The sequence below is a fragment of the Pituophis catenifer genome, unplaced genomic scaffold (genome assembly GCF_029215685.1).
Source record: "Pituophis catenifer annectens isolate HBS135680 unplaced genomic scaffold, rPitCat1.0.hap2 SCAF_3, whole genome shotgun sequence".
In the NCBI taxonomy this organism is placed as follows: Eukaryota; Metazoa; Chordata; class Lepidosauria; order Squamata; family Colubridae; genus Pituophis; species Pituophis catenifer.
The window spans coordinates 133,341,768-133,352,188 of NW_027256883.1; positions in this window are offsets into that span (position 1 = coordinate 133,341,768).

Genomic DNA, 10,421 nt, shown 5'->3' on the forward strand with positions numbered 1-10,421 from the left:
AGAATGCCTTTTTCTGCTCTTTCGGCTAGCTCTCAACTGGAAGATACACTTGTAATAGGCTGTGTCACACAGTTGAACTAAATACATGCATATTTCCAGGTTTCTTCATGCCTATCTGCCTGCCTTCCAGCAACTCCTTATACAATATTATGGCTATACAATTAACAGATGAAGGCTATTGAACTGAAATTAGAAAGATGCTGGAGCTTTGATTCAAGCATTTTGCTACAGCATACCTGATGCTTTAGAAAGATTTCTATTTGCCTGGTTTTAAGTTCCCCTGGTGTCAGGATTCACCGCTTACAGAAAGACATTGTGAATGGATGTCCTGCTACTTTGCTCTTCTGCTGATCCCTGCCTTTCTACAAAATGCAAGGAGTCAGAGGAGCTAAGAAGGATAACTGAAAATAAATCCACTGGGGCTTGCAAAAACAGAATAATTTTGCTGGGTGCCAGATTTTATTCATAAAGCTGCATTGACTGACGTTGCTTTTGAGGAATTCCAGCAGTGACAGTCGGCTCCCAGCCTTCACGCAGGGTTCCTAATCAATGCCAGGCAGTGTGTATTCTGCAGAATCTTTGCACTGTGCAGCTTTTTCAACAGTACTCAAACTCTAGAGAACTGCTGATGAGAGCATTTTGCTATATAAGCATTATCTATTCATTCTGGAATTGGCTGTTTTTATTTTTTCCTGACAGCGTATCTCATAATGAAAATCATGCACATAATGGCAATTCCAACCTATTTATTAAAATAATACATTTTCCTCCAGTGGAAAAAACATAAGCCCCGACGAAGAATTAAGTCTGACTATGTTCAGTGGGGCTGTAACAAAATGATCTAAGAGGAGCAATTTGGACAGCTGGCTTGTGGAGCTGTATGGCAGGAGGGAGGTTCCCCTAGCTTTACTGTAAAATCAGGGAGAGTGTGGGGGCAAAAACACACTCTGACTAGTATAGAGAGACTGATTTCAGTCTGAATCACTGCACGGAGATGGTGAGTAGTAACGTTAACAGACGGATCACTGCAGCTGCACACTTCTGCACCGTACAGAATTTGAGCCACTGCTTTGCAAAGGTAGAAAATATATATTTATATATATTTATGGCACTGATCAACGGGCTTATTCTGTGTAAATCAAATAGATTTAGATCTTCCTAAAAACCCTAACTTTGGGATAACTAAGATACAATTTTTCCTCTGCAGTATTAATTGGCTGGAAAGAGGTTTTTAAGATGGGTGGGGTGGGAGGGTTAAACCATGCCATCTGTACAGGCACACAGACTTGCACACTCAAATCAAACAGAGAAAAAACTGAGCAAGAAATCCATAAATTATGGCTATAAGGCCAATCAAACTGATTTAAGAGTTTTCTATACCTTCTGGTTTCCAAGGTTTTACTTAAATGGTTATTGCTATGATCGGTGAATTCTTTAAAAGTCTTCCATTAAACTCCTAGAAAGGAAATTCTAAAATATGCTTTTTTCCCTTCAAGAACTGGTTGTTTGAGTTCTTATGGTGATTTGTTGTAATTTTTTCCCCTTTGTCAAAACAGCTTTATAGGAACCCAGAGCACATAAATGATCAATCGAATTTGCCTGCATTTGACTAGTATATTTCTTCAATTTTTATCTGTGTTCAGGTTTAAATCATTCTGTGGTCAAAATAAATTGGGTATAGTTCTATTTTTGTAAGCCAACGAGATGTCCAGCCTCAGGATATTGGTAACATCTGGAATAACTGCCTGCTGAAGACATCTAAAAGTATCAGGAATTTGAGTAATGCAAGAATATAAGTGAGAAGAATGTATGTGTTGAAGACTTTTCCATTAAATTTATCAGGGCACTGAAAGCAGCTCTGTCTAAGATAGTAAGTGCTAATAATAATGGAAAATGGACATCATTGAATGGCTAGGTGTAAATGAAGAAGAGACTGCAACATATAGTGGGCTTTTACAAGAGTGCATTTTACTCTTTATGTATGGCTCACACAGCTTTGCTAAGCAATCATTTGCAAAACTGGATGTCTTATTGAAATATTCTATATTGGATAAATTCTCATCTTCTCATTTTTCTAATTCAAGATATAGAAAAAGATAATTAATATAGACAAACTTTTACAGGCAACGCTTTAGCCTATGCCCATTGAACTAGTGGAGAGTATATAAATATGAGTTGGAATTTATCTGAAATCTTGGAATTAGAAGATTTCTATTATTGTTCGTTTTGATCTATGGGAATGGAATTTGTACATTTCTTTGTTTCTTTATAGTATATATGGATTGAGTGGTCTGTTCCAGGAAAATATATAGTGGCCTCCATAGATGCTTCCGATTCTGCCACAGTTGCTTTATTTGATGCAACAATGTCTCAAATGTATAAAAAACTCATTCTCAAAATTGCTCTGGATTGCTATTGGGATTCTCTGGAATAAGATTATGCCTTAGCAATATTTACATAGTTCATAATGGAAAAATAAACAAGTCTGTTGCTGTAAGTCTGCAAGTCAATAAACATTGCTATTTAACATGCTTAATGTCTAAATTCTAAGCCATCCAATTTATTAAAAAAAAACAACCTTTTAAAATTATATCAAGGCATCATTATCTTGGAATCTCTGCAAAATAATCCTAACAAAGGTTGACTTGATACTAACAGCTAGAACTGCTATTTGAGAATTATGACATGGAAATAATTTCTTTACTTGGAAAAAAGAGAGAACCTGGCAAGCTCTAAACCTGTTGTCATCTCTGGTATACACACATATATAGTAAAATTGCCTTATCTTAAAGTTATGGTTCAGTTACTTGGGTAACGTCACTTACATCACTCTCTGTTAGCCTAACTCACTTCACAGGGCTGTTGTGGAGAAAATAGGAGAAGAAGGAGTATTAGGAACGTTCACCACCTTGAGTTATTTATAACAATGATAAAGAGAGGTTAAATAAGTACATAATATTGTAGGAAATTGAATTTTAATAATTTTTTATATTTTGATCTTTGTTTTAAATCTGTAAACTTTGCTTTTCAGTTATTAATAAGTCATATTCTGAAGTTTTATGAATTCTAGATATGGTTCCATAATGTCTCTCTCTCTAAGGACTTATTTTTAACTCAGCTTACTACAGTTAGATATATTAAGAACAAGGGTGAATGTAACCCTGCCTGGAGACATAGTAGTAGCAATACATAGTACATACATAATAATAATACATAATAATATTAATACATAGTAGTAGTACTGGTCTGGCCTAACTCTCCCTTTTTAATTGGCTTTTAAACTGTCTTTTAAATTGGGTTTTAAACCTCTTTAGATAAATTTGGATGTTTTTTAATCTTTGAGCCTAAATTACTTAATCTGTTTCTTAATAGTTTTTAACTTCTATATGTATTTGTATTTATTATGGCTGTTCACCGCCCTGAGTCCTTCGGGAGTAGGGCGGTATACAAATATGAAAAATAAAATAAAATAAAATAAATAAATAAGAATATCTGAGAGGAACTTAAGTTAATGACTTATTTATTAAAGAATCTTAAATGTAATGAGATATTAGTGCTGGAATCTCTTCAGTGATATTAAAAGATAGCACATATTTAAGGTCTTTCATCTCAATTAAAATGCATCAGACTGCAAAGTATATGTATAGGACTACAATGTACAGTCAAGTCCCATGCATGCTTATCTAGATATATCAGGAAAACTCTTGTATCAGTTTGATTGTGATTGGGCAAAACAACGCACCAAAGGCAATGATTTTTGAATCAACATACCGCAAATGGGCTAACTTAAAAAATATGTTCAAAATCCAGACTCCATGACTTCCATGGGATTGAAATTTGGCAAAGTTGTGCTGCTCCATAGTGGCTGTAGTCATGTGATCATTCTTTCCAACACTTCCAGCTTCCTACAAGGAAATTCAGTGGGGAAGCCAGCAAGAAGTTGAAAGTCTCTCCTGGTTCCACTGATCTTTAATAAAGGTGAATATTTGTAGCTCAGGGTTGAAATTAGGGGTCTTTGGTGTTCTCTGAGTTGATATTTTCATGCAATATTTCATACCCACATTAGGTAACACCATCAGCGCTAGTAAGGAGTAGGGTTCGCTCTCAGTTTATATTTTAGTGCTGTGATGGCGAACCTATGGCACACGTTCCCAAAGTGGCACGTGGAGCTATGTCACCTGGCACGCGTGGCATCACCTGTTCCTCTTCTGGGCTTCTGGCACACATGCGTGCGTGATGATCAGCTGGCCTTTTTGCATGTGGCAGTGCCGGAAACTAGACAATCTTCAAGCTGGTCTTCCATTTTCCTGCGTGAGTATGCGTGCCGGCCAGCTGATCGTCACGTGAGCATGCGTGCCAGAAACCCAGAAGAGTACAGGAACTGGCTGAAATTGGAAGTTCATTTTTGGGCATGCACCCTGGGCAGCTTCTCTTCTGGGTTGTGGCCCAGACACGCATGCACTCCCTTTTCAGCACTCAGTGTTGAAAAGGTCCAGCATCACTGTTCTAGTGGCTTGCCATGGGGTGGACTTAGGAGTTCTTTGGTTGGGCTGTTTACTGTTGGCTTGTTTGACAGCTCCTTGTTTGGGATGTTGTTTACTTGATTGAAAGCCACTAGAATATAAACTGAGAGCAAACCCTACTGTTTACTAGCACTGATGATAAGTTTGTGGGTAATGAAACTTCTGCAAGAAGACAACCAAGCTCAGAGATCACTAAAGAGCCCACCCCTCCCCCCCCCATTTTTGCCTGCCCATGTTCAGTCTGCTTCTCTGTTTAGGTAAGGAAACATCTCTGAAACGATGACCCAATTGGTCACGGGTTGTCTAGTCGCAAAATAAAACTATTAAGTTTTAATAGGCTTATTTATAACTACATTCTTACATACAATTATGCAGAAGCGTATTGCACTTAAGATTCAATTTACCTTTAAGTAACCATGTACTGCCTTTCCTTTCTTTTGACTTGCATTATCTTTCCCCACACAAGAAAATAATTGTTTTGTTCTGCCAATTAGAAAGTGTAGCAAGAGAGGCAACTGAGTGCCTAATGTGAATGATGGAATATTTTAACCCTTATCTCCTAGAATCCCACTGAGTTTTATACATCCTGGCCTGCTTATATGCCTTATTGCAGCTTGGTGGTAATTTAAGGCTGGCACCACCCACTTTCCTAAGGCAAAAGAATATCTTGATCTGTTTTCCTTCTCGCTTATGAGACAAAAAAGAGATCTCAAACCTTGAACTTAATTAACTAGTGATTTTGAGGATGGAAAATTAACTTTATAAAATCACCTCCCGGCCTTTATAGTATTGAGATATGTGGATAGAGAAAATAGGCTCAACATCTTTTAAAAGAGGAATGAAACAAAAACACAATTCTATTCAGTATTTTAAAAATCCATTTCATTAAAAAAAATGAAAAGGAAAACTGCCTTTGTATTCAAGTTAAAATGCCCATAGCAATTACAAATGATTGATATAAAGTATTTAGCCCAGATAAAATTACAAACAGCATAGTAACCTTCGCTCTTTCAAAAATTGCTATGGCAAAGATCCATAGTGGGACAAGATAAGAAGTTAACGTACATAAAATAAATTGAGGTTTAGATACAAAACATATTAGAAATCAATACTAGAAACCAGTTTGGTGTAGTGGTTAAGGCACCAGGCTAGAAGGTGGGAGACTATAATTAAAGCCCCATTTTAGCCATGAAAGGCAGTTGGATGGCTTTGTACCAGAGGTGGGTTTCAGCAGGTTCTGACCAGTTCTGGAGAACCAGTAGCGGAAATTTTGTGTAGTTCAGAGAACCGGTAGTAAAAATTCTGACTAGCCCCGTCCCCATCTATTCTCTGCCTCCCAAGTCCCAGCTGATCGGGAGGAAATGGGGATTTTGCAGTAACCTTCCCCTGGATTGGTGGGGGGAATGGAGTTTTTACAGTATCCTTCCCCTGCCACATCCACCAAGCCATGCCCACAGAACCGGTAGTAAAAAATTTTGAAACCCACCACTGCTTTGTACCAATACTCTCCCTCAACCCAATCCACCTCACAGGATGGGTGTTCTGGGGAAAATATGAGGAAGAAGGAATACTGCATGTGTTTACAGCCTTGAGTTAATTGTAAAAATAATAAAGGCAGGGGATACATACAGAAAAATACAGAAAAGAAACATTTGAGCATGTCTGCAAAATATTCACACTAATGTGAAGAAGAGCCCTGGTGGCGCAGCAGACTAAAGCACTGTTATTAACATCAGCTGCCTGCAATTACTGCAAGTTCAAATCTCACCAGGCTCAAGGTTGACTCAGCCTTCCATCCTTTCTAAGGTAGGTAAAATGAGGACCCGGATTGTGGGGGCAATAAGCTGACTTTGTATAAATATACAAAAAGTACGAAGGCTATTGCTTAACGCATTGTAAGCTGCCCTGAGTCTCCGGAGAAGGGCGGCATATAAATCAAATAAAAATAAAAATAAAAATAAAAATAAAATAAATAAATAAATAAATAAATAAATAAATAAATAAATAAATAAATAAATAAATAAATAAATAAATGTCATTTTACCACTACTACATAAAGACCAGGGCACATAGAAAATTTTATATGCTTGTGGCTTTCAGACGCTAGTCTGCTACAACATCAAGTAAGATGTTACTAAACTGAGTTCAGAATAGGTAGCTTAAAATTCAATGGATGGTGATTTCTGTCTTGTGCTTAGGGCTCAACATTGTAAACTAGGCTCAGTGTGAACCAAGTTTGTCATATTAAGGTGCTTTGTAACTAATAGGTATATTATTCCAAATGCTAACTTGTTATTTATTATTTGTAACCCACCATATTTTAATAAATAACTCAAGGCAGCAAATATATCCAACACACCTTCCTCCTCCTATTTTCCCCACAACAATCCTGCGAGGTGAGTTGGGCTGAGAGCGAGTGACTGGCTCTCTGGCTATGGCTGTGCTCTCCTATACCCATCTAAGGACCTCATCCTTTTTAGGTTTTTGCTTTTTATAGCTTTTTAGTTTTTAATTTATATATCGTTTATAATTTTATCTTATTTTTACGTTTGTGTAATTCTTTTTAGAAGTTCACTCTTTTTAGATTTTTATGCTTCTTTTCAATTATAGTACCCTACCATATGCTGGGTTATGCTCATAATAAAGACTGGCGGAATAAAAGCTAAGTGTTCAGGAAGTGTAAAAAGTCTAAAAAAAGCAAAATCTAATGTCCTGACATAGTTTTTTTGCGCCAAACAATTCATGGCTTCCCAAAATCAGGGCTGAAGGCTGCAAGGCATAAAATGTAAAAACTGCTCTATTCCCTGTTCTGCAACTCTTATGCTTTATTTGACTGTTATATGCAGGGTTGTAAAGAAGAGGCTGATTCTGCATTGCCTCCCCCCCACCCCCCGCAAATGATGATCTTGATAGGACAACATTATGGGATATAGAATTTCCAAATGGATTTTCCACTGCTTCCCCTTTATCCAGTACTAAAACTGAATTAAAAATTTAATTTCAATTTATTGAAAAGTTGGCAGCAACTAAGGGAATCTTAAGGACTGCACAGAAAGCCCGGGATGGATATAAATTATTAACTCATGATTTAACATACGCACAAAAATACACCTGTAAGATCTTTTTCTTCCGCAAATTATAGCATTGAATTTGTTAGAACCCTGAGTTACTACATTTGCATCATAATCACTACAGTTCCACTGCAAAGACTAACCTTTGCCCTTTATTGAAGTTGGCTCAAAGACCTGCCCAACAATGAAGTACTTCTAGTTTTATGAATTGATCTTTATGGATTTTCCTAGTGACACTATTTATATGACTTGACTATGTGATTATGTTACACACATTCTAAATACTTTTAGCACATAATAAATATTTAAGGGAGATCATGTTCATCACCAAAGATTTGTGAAAATTTGATCTGCAGTTTCACATATACATTTGGTGTGTGTTTCTGTATATTAAGGCTGTTTCCCTTTCCAATTTCCTTCTCACGATACATCAGAATTAATACTAATACTATCCCTCTATGCAGCCATGCCATGTCTCCAGGGTTACCTAAGTTTCTGTAGTTTCTTCATCAACATTAAATTAAACTGCTAGCTTTTTAAATTAAGCTTTTTAAATTAAGCTGTTAGCTGCCTTTGTAGCTAAATTATTTGTGCTTGTTCCAGGCAACAGCTGCTCAGGTAAATAATATTCTGTGCTTCACGTATGTTTTTATTGATTTTTAATGAAATTTTTAAAATGGAATTGTTAATATTTCTCTTGAAAAGATATGCTGGAAGATATTTTATGTGCCACCTCTTTAATTTCTCATTGCTTTAATGCATTTGCCCTATAGTGATGAAACTATACCGTGAATTACATTAACCTTGATGGAATTTGACCTAAATCTACATTTATTTAGTAATAATGAGTGTTCACTAGGTACTGGTATTTAGCTGATCTTGGTGATTCTGGAAAAGAAAAGGTAGACCTGGTTAACACATACCATCAAGAAATCCTAAGGCCTCGGAAGTCAACAAAACATTCCGGAAGGTTAACAGCAAACCACTTTCACCCTGTTGCCAGAAAAGAACATGACTTCTTCATGCAACTAGCAGTCAAACTTCACTCTAAGGAAACTCTCATTGGTTAGAAGTGTATTTCTTCTTAGATTATAAGTATAGGACTTTATTTGCCTGAACTTCACATTTGCCACTTAAATGAACATGAATACTTTTCTCTCCTTTGATGTACCTTTACTAAGAGCAAAAAATATTTCACGTTGCGTTTCATAGAAAACTTAGACATGAAAATAGAGACTATACTATGGCTGGCTAATGAACATAAAGCCTATTGAGAACTGCCAGTGTCAATTGTTTTATTAATGATGTAAAAAGCTTGGGCCGTGAACATAATAAGGAAACACGTGTAATTTTATTCACTCATCAGTAAACCTCATTGTTTTTCTCCATTGTACATTGTGATTAATCATCCTAATGTCTATTATTAATGGCAAATTGTTGGAATGAAACTGAAGCCTACATTTGTTTTCAGAAGAAAGCAGTTATTCAGGGTTTCCATCAGGTATTTTGAAAGCACAAATGACAATATCCAGCAGATTCATTCAGTATATTCAAAAGAAGGCAGATACACTGAATCATGGGTGTTGCTTTATTATAGAATACTGAATTTAATCTATCCGTTTCACTAATGATGAAAGTATTTCACTAATAGTGAAAGAATTACACACACAAGCACACACAAACACACTTTCAATGTACTAGGGCCAGAATATTATTTTGAAAGTGGATGGCATGAGTTTCTAACCCGACAAAAATAAATCAGATTTGCAGTAGTCTTAAGAAATATTTGATAAATTTTGGGGTGGAGGGATAGATAGGCTGTAATGAGAAACCAAGATGTTGTTTTAATATTTAAAAAGAGGCTAGTTCACCATAAGCAAATTGTCACTTTCTCTGAATTTCTTAAATATTAACTAATGTTATTACCTCCTCTGGCTCTAGCAGTTGGATAGATTCCAGTAATTAACTACACTAAGTCATATCAATACAATTAAGCTGTATAAATGACATATTTACAAGAGCAAGTACTACAGAGCCTAGTAGAATGGATGTGTGAAACCGGCCCTTGATCCTTTTTTTTATAAAAATCACCTGACATTTTAAACCCTACCAGCCAGTTTGTACATAGCATCAAAAAGTGATATTTCCTTCTATCACCGAGACACTATAAATACATTATTTGAAATTAAGCACCACTTGCTTGCCATGTTAAACTATTGCGGTACAGTTACACTACAGCATGTCCCGATTTGGCTACCTGCACATAGCACTTGCCACACCGTATTTTTCTTTTCTTTTTTTAAAAAAGAAAAATAGTGAAGAAGATGAAGAGTGCTAGGGACAACATCCCGGCAACCTCCAGCACGCCCACGCCACTCCACGCGTGGACCCCGTCCCCGACCCTCTCTCTCTTTACCATCCCCAGCACATGGCACTGCCTTACTCATCATCCGGATAACTCCCGATCTTAACAGAACTCAGGATCCAGCTTGAGTAGTATCGGGGTAGTAGTATCCCCAAGGACCACCTGACCCTCCCGCCCCACTTCAGCGGGATTCGTTTCCACATACACACACACACACACTCCACGCGTTTCGTGACTCTCTTTTCCTTCGGGTGGGCACGATCCCTCCCACTGCAGAGCGGCAGCGCTCTCAGGCTGGAGGGAGCCCCCCAACCCTCTCTCTCCCCTTCCTGGAGGGCTCAAGACGCTGCCGAGGCAGGCGGATAAATTCTGGGCGGCGCGCCACCAAGCCGCCCTCCAGAACCGGAAGCCTCCCTCTCCTTCTTTTTTTTTTTTTTAATCCGAGGGGAATGAGGGGGAAGC